The following is an 11,512-nucleotide window of genomic DNA, read 5'->3' as shown; positions in this document are numbered from 1 at the left end:
AACATTAGAAAAGTGTTTGAAAAAAGATACATTTAAATCAAAAAACAATAACAGCATATTTGATTTCTCAATTAAGATTACACTTTTAATCATCTTTGCAAACAGAGACTTTCATTTTAGTAATTTTACTATACATTTTCGTTCAGTTTAATGAAAATTGATACTCGTAGGAAAAATGTTGTACCTAACACCTGCGGAAAGCGTTTTTTCCCGCCCTTTAACTGCTTAACTGGCAGTCTCGGGCGGAAAAGTATCACTTTCCGCACTTGTTAAGTAAGTAACTATATTATTAAAGCATTGCTTGTTGCTTCTATAATTGCATTTAAGTTAATCAGAAGAAGAAATTTATCACGATTACCTCTAACTTAAATTACTCGTTTATGATGTTTCTAAGAGCAAGGTCATCTTTTTACTAAATTTTACTAAGTTGTCATACATCAATGAAATCAGAGTAAAACGCACTATTTTGTCGTCTAAAAATCCAATATGGCGTCTATGGATCATTTACAAGTTTGCACGTATGGACTCTTGTATATGGAACTGGGCCACTGAACGGTGCCCAACACTTCTTGTGAGTAGTGACCATATGCCTAGAAGGCTATAGCCCTTAAACTTCCTCAATGTTGTAATTGAAAATGTAAGACCGAGCGCGAGAAGTGAGAGAATGGAGCTAGATCACGGATGGATTCAGCAGACGGGCTGAGACAGGCCAAACAGACACTTTATGGAGTCGATTCTCTATGTTAAAGAGTTGTTTGGCAATAAAAGAAAATACTCGCCATCAATATCCAAAAACGATTGCTTTTTTGAAACGACAAGCTGTAGGATATATACCAAAGAAATCCAAGATTCTTACAGCAGAACAAGTAACCAAATTTTTATGTGAAGCTTCAGATGGAGAATATCTACTAGCAAAAGTAATTTTAGTGTTTGGCATCTTCGGTGCATGCCGCAGAGATGATTTAATACGTTTGAGTTTAGATGATGTGGAAGATAATGGGCGTTTCCTTGTCGTGTTATTACGAGATGGAAAAACTCACAGGTCAAGAAGTTTTACCATTACCAATGTAAATTGCAAATTCGATCCCTGTACAATTTACCGTAAATACGCAGATCTCTGCCCTAAACATATGGAGAGTAGAAGATTATTTGTTGCATACCGAAACCAAAGATGTTACGTTCAACATGTTGGGTGCCATACTATCAGTGGTATTCCAAAACTTATTGCAAAATACCTAAAACTAAAAAATCCCGAAGAATATACCGGACATGGGCTAAGGCGCTCTTCGACAACCATGTTGGTGGAAAACGGCGGTGATTTGCTCACTTTGAAAAGACACGGAGGATGGCTTTCTTCCAATGTAGCAGAAGGATATATAGAAGAGTACATACAAAGAAAAATTGAAGTATCACGGAAGTTGTTTAGCCCTTGTAACTTGGAAACTACGACATCTGTAACAGTCAATCAAGAGAACCAAAGCACACACGAACACTCCGCTTCAACATCTTTAGCAGAGTCTTTAGTTCAACAAAAAGAAATGCAAAAGGGATTGAGCTTCAACAATAATACGAATTGTACAATAAATATTACTATTAATAATAACGGTTCTGTCCAAAATTAATTTTCTTAGAATTACCTACTTGTATTTTTTTTGTTAATTTGAGTTGTATGTACTTACATTTTTACTGTTTTAAAAATAAAAATAAATATTCCCGATTTTCTTAATAATTTTTTGCGATATTTTTTGTTTATGTTGATTTCAGGTACCTAAGTATAATAAAAAATATCGTTCATTACTCGTCCAGAAATGGATTTTCCGTTCTTGCATGACTTCCCGTGTTCGGCTGCGCCTCACACGAGAATTTGTCACGCGCGCACGGAAAAATCCTCATTTCTGTACTGGTAATGAAATATACTATTTCGAATATCTTTGGAAGTAGGTCCTCGGAAAATCGAAATTTTTAAAATTGCATTTGGCTGAGTTTTAAATTGCGCAACTTTGCCCTAATTTAAACTTTCTCGTATCTCTTATAGTTTTAAAAATCCCAGTGGTGAGGGTCGAATTTGAATTACCCAAAAAAATTTGATTTTGTTCTTTTAGTGACATTTTGACCTTCAATCATTTACAAACCACCCCAAAGAAAACAACTGAAGAAAAACCTTACACAGACAGAATAAATCAAAAAACACGATAAAAAAAAAAAAAAAAAGAAGCGTGGAGTACATCCGCCCCACCACCATATAGAGCCGTGCTGCTCTTCGCACCTCAGCAGTCCGTGCCGGTTGGAAAAAAAGAGCATCGGGCAAGGCGTGAGACCGCAAACCAACCGCCGAAAAAACCTGGTAGGCTAATGCCACGAAACATAAGAACGTTGGGGCCGAAGCCTTTCCGATAAAGATCGCAACCTCATGGCTGCCAGGTGTGGGCGGGGCTTAAGCGAAGGGGTGTGGAAGAGCCATGCCATTGGTCGAATTGAGTAGTGGGGGGTGAGCGAAAATCGATCGTCCAAGTAGGGGTACGCGCCACTGAATGCAAAACGAACCAGTCGCTCTTAACGTTCGACGGTGTTGGTCAGTTGTACGGGCGTGTGTGGACGTCGCCTCAGTCAGCCTCATCATAACAAGTTTGACGTGTGTCAGTTTACCGTCTGCCTCGCGGTTATTTGATCGTGACCGCGTGTGACAAGGACCGTAGTGGAAAATCTTGTGGTGTGTGTGCGCCTTTACGGACCACCGGCCAACCTGGCGGCTTATCTGGACGGACCCGTGGGGACTTTTACGTTTCGGGCCGGACTGGCCCATGTGCCTATCGGGCCTAATTTCCCTTCGATACAGCATTCGACCCACAATATAGGTTTGTTTCTTCTTCCTTCAATTCTCTCTACAATTATCTGAAACCAGTATTAAACGCAACCACCTCATCTTTTGATAACCAACACTGGCAATGAAATTATATTCATCCAAATTTCTGGATAGTAAATCAAAAATATCATCCCGCCATATTAGCCAAACAAAGTTGGAAGATTCTTCTTCATACAAAAGTGCCAAAATATGTTTCCTGTATGCAATTTGGTGCTAGAGACCATATTGCTACTGCCAGAAAAGTGTAAACACAATTCTGAACGTACAAGATTTTCCTGTTAACATTTACAGAATTTGTAAAGTTAAGAATAGTAACAGCCACTTTCAGTTTAAATAATGCACTGGATTATAAATACCTAGGATAGGATAAGTCTGGAGTACAAACAATTTCATTACAGGTTAACGTATGACACTCATTTGTTCATATTTTTAGTCTTCAATATTTTGCAAATTGACTTCTTAATAGACATTACCGAAAAAAGTCACAGTACATTTAAGCTTTTAAAGGGTTTAGTGATATTTATAAAAAAATAAGATTAGATAATTCAGTCAGTATTTTTTATGCAGGAACTAAATAAATTTACCAAGGACTTAAGCAATATAATAACATATGACATGTTATAAAAAATATATTCTATTAAAATAATAAGTTTTTGCTTTTAATGCAGGAAATACAGAGTGTATTAAGAATGGCCTCTAAATACCTTCACAAAAATTTATAAAATACAATTTTATTAGGCACTTTTAATTTAACAGAATTATTAGCAGAAATGATTTTAAAAAATTGAAAACATTCTTAATAAAGTGAAAAGGTGTGAAAAGGTTAAGATTATGTCCCTTTCCCCAACAATGATTAATTTGAGTTTAAAGTCAGCTTAATGTAGCTTAGTCTGTGTTATTTTGCTTCTGATCTGTCACATTCAAACCTCAACTTAGCTTAAATTGTACTCTAAATCGACTTGAAAGTGTCAGGGATATTAGATAAGTGATACAATTAGTACCTAACTACTATTAGAGGCTATTTGGGTTCTAAATCATCTTTCTCTAATTTTTCAAACAAATTTTTTATTGGTTTGTTATTTCTTTCTAACTGACTTTTAAAAGAGCACATCAGAAACAAAACATAATCATTTGACTAGAGTCTGTTAATATTATTAAGTTGGTACATTAATCAAATAACCTATTTGACAATTAATGTCCCATCATAACATTAAGCACTCAAATCCTAGCTCAAATCTCATTTTGTAATGTTTATACATATTAGCATTTTTGGTTCTGATTTACATAATAGCAAGTAAATTTTGGACCGGTTTCTCTGGTTCTAATGACTATAGATTTTTCCACGGAATACACCACGAATTTAATATTGGATCTAGAAAAAAAAGCTCTCTCAGTTTTTTGAATATTGTCCCTTATTTCTCTAAAAAGCTTCATAACCTGAAGTCGAAAAGTTATTAAACAATTATGATTTTTTAAATGATGAGACAGTCATTCCTTAACTCTTCGTTTTCAAAGGTAAAATAAATCACCTCTGCATTTCGCAAAATTAAGATGGCAACCGATTAAGTGAAACTCTCCCCTCAGGAAGAAAATAGTTTATGTCAAGAAAGGTGGAAACATGTAATTCGAAAAATACAAGGCGGCAGATAATTTGTTGGCTTTAAACCTTATTGCCAAATTAATTTTATTCTTGAAATAATAGGTGGCCTAAATAAATTAATTTATGGGATGTAATAATATTTTATTAGATCATTGAAGAAGAATATAGGGACTTATCTATGTACGAGATATGCTGCTGTGTAAAAAAACACTACAAAATGTAATAGTAGTATTTTCAAGTTTAAATTGAGTCTTTATCTTGGTCTTTATAAACAAAATTAAACTATTCGGATAATACCAATCCAAAGAGTTTAGATATTAATTGCTCACTACAGGCAAAAAACTACTCAAACCCTAAAATAATGAACTTTAATAAGCATTTAGAGCATGAGTCAACATTTGAATTAATTGTATAGATCTCAGCCTTATTCTCAGCTCAACTATATTTTGAATAAAAAAACTAAACTTTTTCCATTGAATATTTGTTTTATTTACAAAAAAACATTGAAAGTGTTTCTACTAGATTTGATAAACGTACACCGTTTGGTAATCAAGGTTTAAACCGACGTTTAAACACTAACCCACAACTTTACAAAATGTTGAGGAAAACCGAATCAAATGTGTGAAATTGCTGCAATAAATTAAATTGGACCTATCAAGTACGATATCGTTTCCAAAACATTATTGCGATTAACTGATTGTTACAATCAAATTAAATATTTTGACACTGCCCAATTTGTTATTTTTTAATCTTGAAATAAGTGGATCATCGTTTTAATGCCGGATGGGTTTACAAACTTCCTCAGTTACGAAAAAGTGTAGTTTAATCAAAGACATATTTTAAACAATGCTAATAAAAGGAGTAGTTTGTAAACAGAACTCTTTGTTTTTTTTTGCCAAACAGGTATCTAATTACTTTATGACCAGTTTTGACAAAAAAGTAAACAAACATCTTCTATGACTAAGACAAACCTTAACCATTTCAGGTAACTTCTTATTCACTAATTTCCGGTCATAAAAATAGTAACTAACGCCAGTCAATTAATTATTAATATAAACAATTTCTCAACCTAAATTTAACAACTTAAAATGCAAATCTAGATTAGAATATTACCAAATTTCAACTGAACCATACTGCTTGTATGTTAAAAATACCAACATTTTGAAGACAAATTTTTGTATTTAGTATTGCCAATCACAATGACTACCATTGGGAATGGTATTCCTTTTACATTTTGAAATATTCAATAGTGCAGTTAATTGTAGGATTTATGGATTCATTCTTAAGCCAGCATTTTTAGCTTTTACCCAGATTTTAGTGAAGCTACCCTAACATGACTGAACAATGCTGTTTACTACCGGATTACTATTTTATGGCCATTTTCTAGAAGAGGTGAAAATGTTTGAACCCTACTTATCTCTGGTGATAGTTTTATTTGGCTAATAAACTTAAGCACTTTAAAGTTACTTTATTGCCCAGCTTAGAGTACCATAAGATACAATCGACCACTAATTTAAAATATCAATGAATCATTCGTTATTTTGATTTCTAAAAAAAACTATTTTGGACAAGCTTCTGCCTTAATTGATCGTTTATATTCCGGTGATACTTCATAGGTTGGGATTGCTATTTTTGATCAAACGGTTTGTTTGACCAGTTTTAATTCTATAAAAGTTGGAATCAAAAATGTATTTATAATGCAATAATTTTTGTAGAAATATTTTGCATACTTAGTATATTGACGAACAAAGTTATTGTTTTTTAATTTAATAAGTTAAATTTAGTGTCCACACAACCTTAAAAAAGTTGACTAAACATAACTTCAAGTTATTTCAAATTAAGAATTAGGTCAAACAAGTGTGAATTTCTAATGTCAACAATATTATATCTGGTTTCTTGTCAATGAATGTTTCTAAATCAAAGACTCGAAGTTTCTAAAAAAACCACACCCAGTATAGTACAAAATATAGATTTCAACAAAAACACCAAAACAGTGGCAAAACATAACTCTCTCACATTGTGCTACTTATATCCAAACTAATAACTATGTTAACTTATGTAACACATAAAAAATGTAACAATAAGAGAACAGGCAAATTAAGAACATGACAATTAAAAAGGATAGCTTGAAAAGCAGAAAAATAGAGGTAATATGTCAATCATTAATGGCATGACTATGTAACTTTCTGTATCTGTATGATATAGCAAAATAATAAGGTTAATAAATTTAGTATTTGCTACACGTTGCACAATTTGTAGATTCTTATGTGTTCGGTAATAAATCATGCAAAATGCTTGTTATGTTGTACTTTTTCCTATAGACTTTCAAATTAAAACCGTTGGATGACATGTAAAAGACAGGTTATGTACCTAACGTATTAAGTGATGAATATCTCCGAAACTAGCATTTTTATATTCGCTTTTAAATAAAGTTTTTCAGCGATTTAGTTTAGTAAACAATATTGTATTTTAAATAAAAAATTAACGTTTTTTATAAGCCCAAATAGACTATTTTTCTCTATCTCAATAATCTAGCTCAGTTTTTGTTAAAATATACAGATTCAAACATTGATATAAACGGATCTTCCTTTTAAAAACTGGTTAGGACAGTGAAAAAGGCAGTTTCTTGTTTTAATTTACTTCAAAATTGCAACAAAAATTACTTTGAAATCCATTGGAATCAATCAAGATTTGGACACCCTGTAAAAACTGTGTTGGTTTTATTAAAGGATGATTATTTTATTTACGTAGTTTCTTAAAAATTCAGTTTTCTTCTTTAATTAAGAACATGATTTAGGCAAATACCCCAATTTAGTATATTATCAGATCCAAATATGTTTTCCAGGTTATTCATCACTGGGTCATCTACAGAGTGACTATAAGTATAGTGCAATACGACAGGTTGATCAAATTTTTATTTAAGACAATCACAATCAACTTTATCACCTGCTACTCCAATCAATTCTTCTCATTTTGTCCCAAATTATAGGATTGATATCAATCTAGTGGCAATTGTGGCATCTAGTTGAGTTGTCCTTCCCTATATTTGCTTCTGTTGACAGTTATTTTATACAAAATAATAGGTGTAGAACACGAAATTTTTTATGTAAACAGTGGCGTGTAAAGAATAGTAGAATCCGATGTAATTTGATAGGAAAACACGCGATAAGCAGGTGTTTACTTATGAACACCTTTTACTGAATAGCAGACCGCTTTTTCTTGTTCTTGCATGAAATCGAAATGATTTACTGTCTCATTAAAGATGTTAATTGTCCTTATTTGTATATATCTACTGAATTTCAATGACAAAAGCTATCAACCGATGCATTAATGTAGTTCTTATTGCCTAAGAAATTCAAAGAAATCTTATGTAACAACGTTTTAATGTTTTGTTTGGTTTTATTTATAGAACCGATTAATTGTCTATAATATTGATTGATTTTTTAAGGTAGATGTAAAAAGGAAAAAAGTTTCCAACCACTTTTGAAGAAAGCCTGCTTCTAAAGGAATTATTGGGAATTAACTCATCAATATTGAAATTACTTGAACTTGAAAAGCACTAAGATAAACTTCCTTAATTTACTTATTCTACATCAAACATTAAATTACCCAGGAACTTTTTCTCAAGAATACTTTTTAATTGTTTTGTCTTTCATGTATAATCAGAAGTAGAATGTATTCCATAGAGATGTTTTTTCATTCCCAGCTTTGTTCTTAATCATGGTAAACAAAATTGTGGATCTCTCTGTTTGGCACTATTTTCACCTCGATTTTAACCTTTCGACCGCTCGTTCTGACCAACATTTGCCTTTCCAATTCTTGTAGAAAAAAAATTAAGTAAGTCATCTTGTTGCATACATGTTTAGGTAAAATGCTAAATTTACCATTGTTTTATGCAGATAATTATACATTCAACGTTACATGACATGCTTGCTGTCGACATTTCACACCTCGTCTTTCACTTATGAAAACAATAATACATATTTTCGTTTTTTTTTTGTTATCGTTTTAAACGCTGCTCAACACTGATTTAAATAAAAAACATTAAATTTAATATAAATTGAATAACAAGTCCTGAATCTGTCATCTTCGAGGTTATCTTAGTTATCTTCAAAATCGCTTATGCGAATTTATTTCAAAAAGTATCAATAAACTTTTCAGAATTCTTCTTACTTATTGCATACTACAAATTAATGAATGGATAATGAGAGATGGGAAATTATCAGAAATGTATTTTTGGACAAAATGCAAAGAGAATTTAAGAAATTTTAGGAGAGTATAAGAGAATGAGGAAAAAGCTAATAAAGCTAATAAACACATCAAAAGCAACAATTCAGGCAATGGAATTTAGGCGTATTATAGAAACCTGTAAATGATATAGTTCCTTATTGGAGCCAAATTTGACAGTTCTGGTCTACATCACGTGGCAGCTGTCATAACTGTCAAAACCCATTGACCAGTAACCTGAAACTATAAAATTACAAATAGTTGCTAATTTGAGGAATTACACTTTAAGTTGTGTTTAAAGCTCCATGGAGCCAAATTTGTCAGTTCCGACCGAGGTTTTGACGTTAAGGAACACTTTTATACTTACGTCATGTAACGTCACAACTGTCAAATGTTATTCCAAAGATAATCTCTATAGAAACCGTAATTAATTTATCCGGAGGTGAGAGTACCGGCCCTAAGGATAAATAGAAATTTGAAGTTATTACCCTAATACGGGTAAAAATGTGAGCACAACTGTATTCCTAGAGCAACAATTGAGGTTTATAGAGCTAAAAAGCAAAGAAAAGGCACTTTTTGCTTTAGTGTCTGGAAACTGGCCGATGTCAGTCAAAATGCAAACAATTACGACGGTTTCGAGCCCACAAGCCTGGAATCTTCGCTTTTCGAGACGTAACTGACAACTCGAGTGACGTTTAGTATGAGATTTCGTGATAAAAATGAGCAACAAAGTTTTGAGCCGCACGGTACGACCCACAGATCGGCCAGGGCAGTACTCTATTTACTCCTGTCATGACGCTAATGTTGGCGAGGGGCTGCGGGCGGGGCCGAGTCCCGGCCTGCGGCCTTTTTAACCCGAATACATAAATAAATGGGCACTAATCCGTTTTATTCTTTTGTAACTTATACAGCTTATTTAAATAATATGTCAGACTTGTTCTTTCGTTGTCTACAACTCATTATGCTCCGGAGCTATTTACATAAACATCGTTTTCCACGGTGGACGTTATCCTTTTCATAAACGATATGTCAAGGTAGGTATAATACCCTCCCGAATAATTCAAGATTTAATGAAAGTCTTTGAAATATTTTTATTATTTACTTTATGAAAGTTTGCGGACTTGGAAACACAAGAAAAAATACTGAAAAACCTGAGAAAGAAACAAACAAACATAAATAATCAACTTTCTGTATGCATTTTGTTGTAATTTGCTCATAGTGTCCTAAAATTATAGACATACTCAAGTTTGACTAGTAATCGAGCTAGTAATGTCCTTTAATCCGTGGATAATATAGCGTTTTTTCCACTATTAACCATATTTTTGATGATCCTTATATTGAAACTTTAAAATTTTGGGATAACAACAAAACAACAACATGAAAAGACAACCCAATTTATTTGTCTCTGTATTTACCAATTTTTTTTTTTTTTTTTTTTTTTTTTTGTTTTTTTTTTTTTTTTTTTTTTTTTTTTATTTACTTATTTTTTTTACTGAAGTTTGAAGTTTTTGTTGAAAATCCCTGGTTATTGCGTCTTTTCTAAACAATTTTGATATACGGCCGTTTTCTAATCTGATGCAGTATATTTTAATGATTTTTTGTGCTTAATAACATCAAATTAGTTTAATATATTCCAAGTTACTCTGTAGAATTTAATACACTTAACCCATAAAATAAAAAATTAATTCACATTTACTTGTAATTCTTGCCACATGATCCCTTCTGTTGGAGAATTTTGACAAAATAAGCTTATAACTTAAGGATTAATAAATGATAACTTTTGTCTATGAGAGAAGAGCAGTTACCAAAATTATTAAAACTTAAAAAACTGAAAATCATAAATGAGACGTGGAGAATGTCGAAAAGACTAAAATTATCTTATAAAAGGCTATTTCAGTCAAGTTTTAGTTTAAATTTAGCTAGTTAATACAAATACATTTTGAATACTGGTTGGATAATAACATAGAAATCAAACTGTACTAATAGTGTTTGTGTTATTTCGAGCTCTAATACAAAAGCCTTTTGAGGGTAGTTTTGCGTAGGGGGTGAGAAATTACGCAATTCTGACATTAGAAAATAAATCAATTCCTATACATAACTCGAAGCGTAAATAGGTGATGTCATTTCGAGTTTGAAGCACATTCGTTTAGTTTTTACGAGTCGTCAGTCGCAGTTTTATGGACATTTTCAACAAATACAGGCACCACATTCAAAATAAATAGTGCTCGTAAAAAATTCGGCTATTGAGGTCAGAAACCATATCGAACAAAAGAGTAATTTCAGTTTACTATTGGTGTATTAACATCCTTGTCGATTCCAAGTACGCCAACCTCGAGACCAAGATTCGTTTGGGTGGAAAAATTCGATTTTCCACGGCATGGTGATGCTACCAACGGGTAAACGGATCATTAACCACAGAGGACATAAAAAACTTTTGATTTTTTTTGTGGTTCATGGCATTGATCGTGCTCCTTATTTATGTCAATACCGGTGATATTTCAGGGTTCGATAACAGCCATTTGAGGTCGTTGGTTAGTTGCGATATCGAAACCGATTTTCTCGATAACATTCCTACGATGAAAATGACTGGAAAACCTTAAATTATACATTTAAACGCGCACTTTAAAGTAGGTGTTGTTCGACACGACCGTAAATAAAATTGACGTTTATGATAAACAGCACTTCCCATAAATTAGTAGTTTAACTGTGGCATTAACAGATTTTAGAAGGCGCCAAGGAAAAGTTTATAAGGACGTCCCCGTACACGGGAGCCATTGTCGGATGCACATCATTCGCCAATCGAAAATGCATTAAATTTTACA

At 32.7% G+C, this 11,512-nt stretch overlaps 1 protein-coding gene across 1 annotated transcript in view; it reads left to right on the top strand.

Annotated features, from left to right (window-relative positions):
- The first annotated feature begins 2,540 nt into the window (after positions 1–2,540).
- Positions 2,541–11,512, top strand: part of Lim1 (LIM homeobox 1) — a 60,512-nt gene continuing 51,540 nt past the window's right edge. The window contains exon 1 of the mRNA XM_081975396.1: positions 2,541–2,855. The gene's annotated coding sequence lies outside the window, so the exon portion shown is untranslated. The remainder of the gene's footprint in view (positions 2,856–11,512) is intronic.

Source organism: Ips typographus, linkage group LG3 (genome assembly GCF_016097725.1).
Source record: "Ips typographus isolate SLU linkage group LG3, UJ_Ityp_2.0, whole genome shotgun sequence".
In the NCBI taxonomy this organism is placed as follows: Eukaryota; Metazoa; Arthropoda; class Insecta; order Coleoptera; family Curculionidae; genus Ips; species Ips typographus.
Note: the sequence above shows the minus strand (reverse complement) of the source record. Positions and strands in the feature narration are given on the sequence as shown.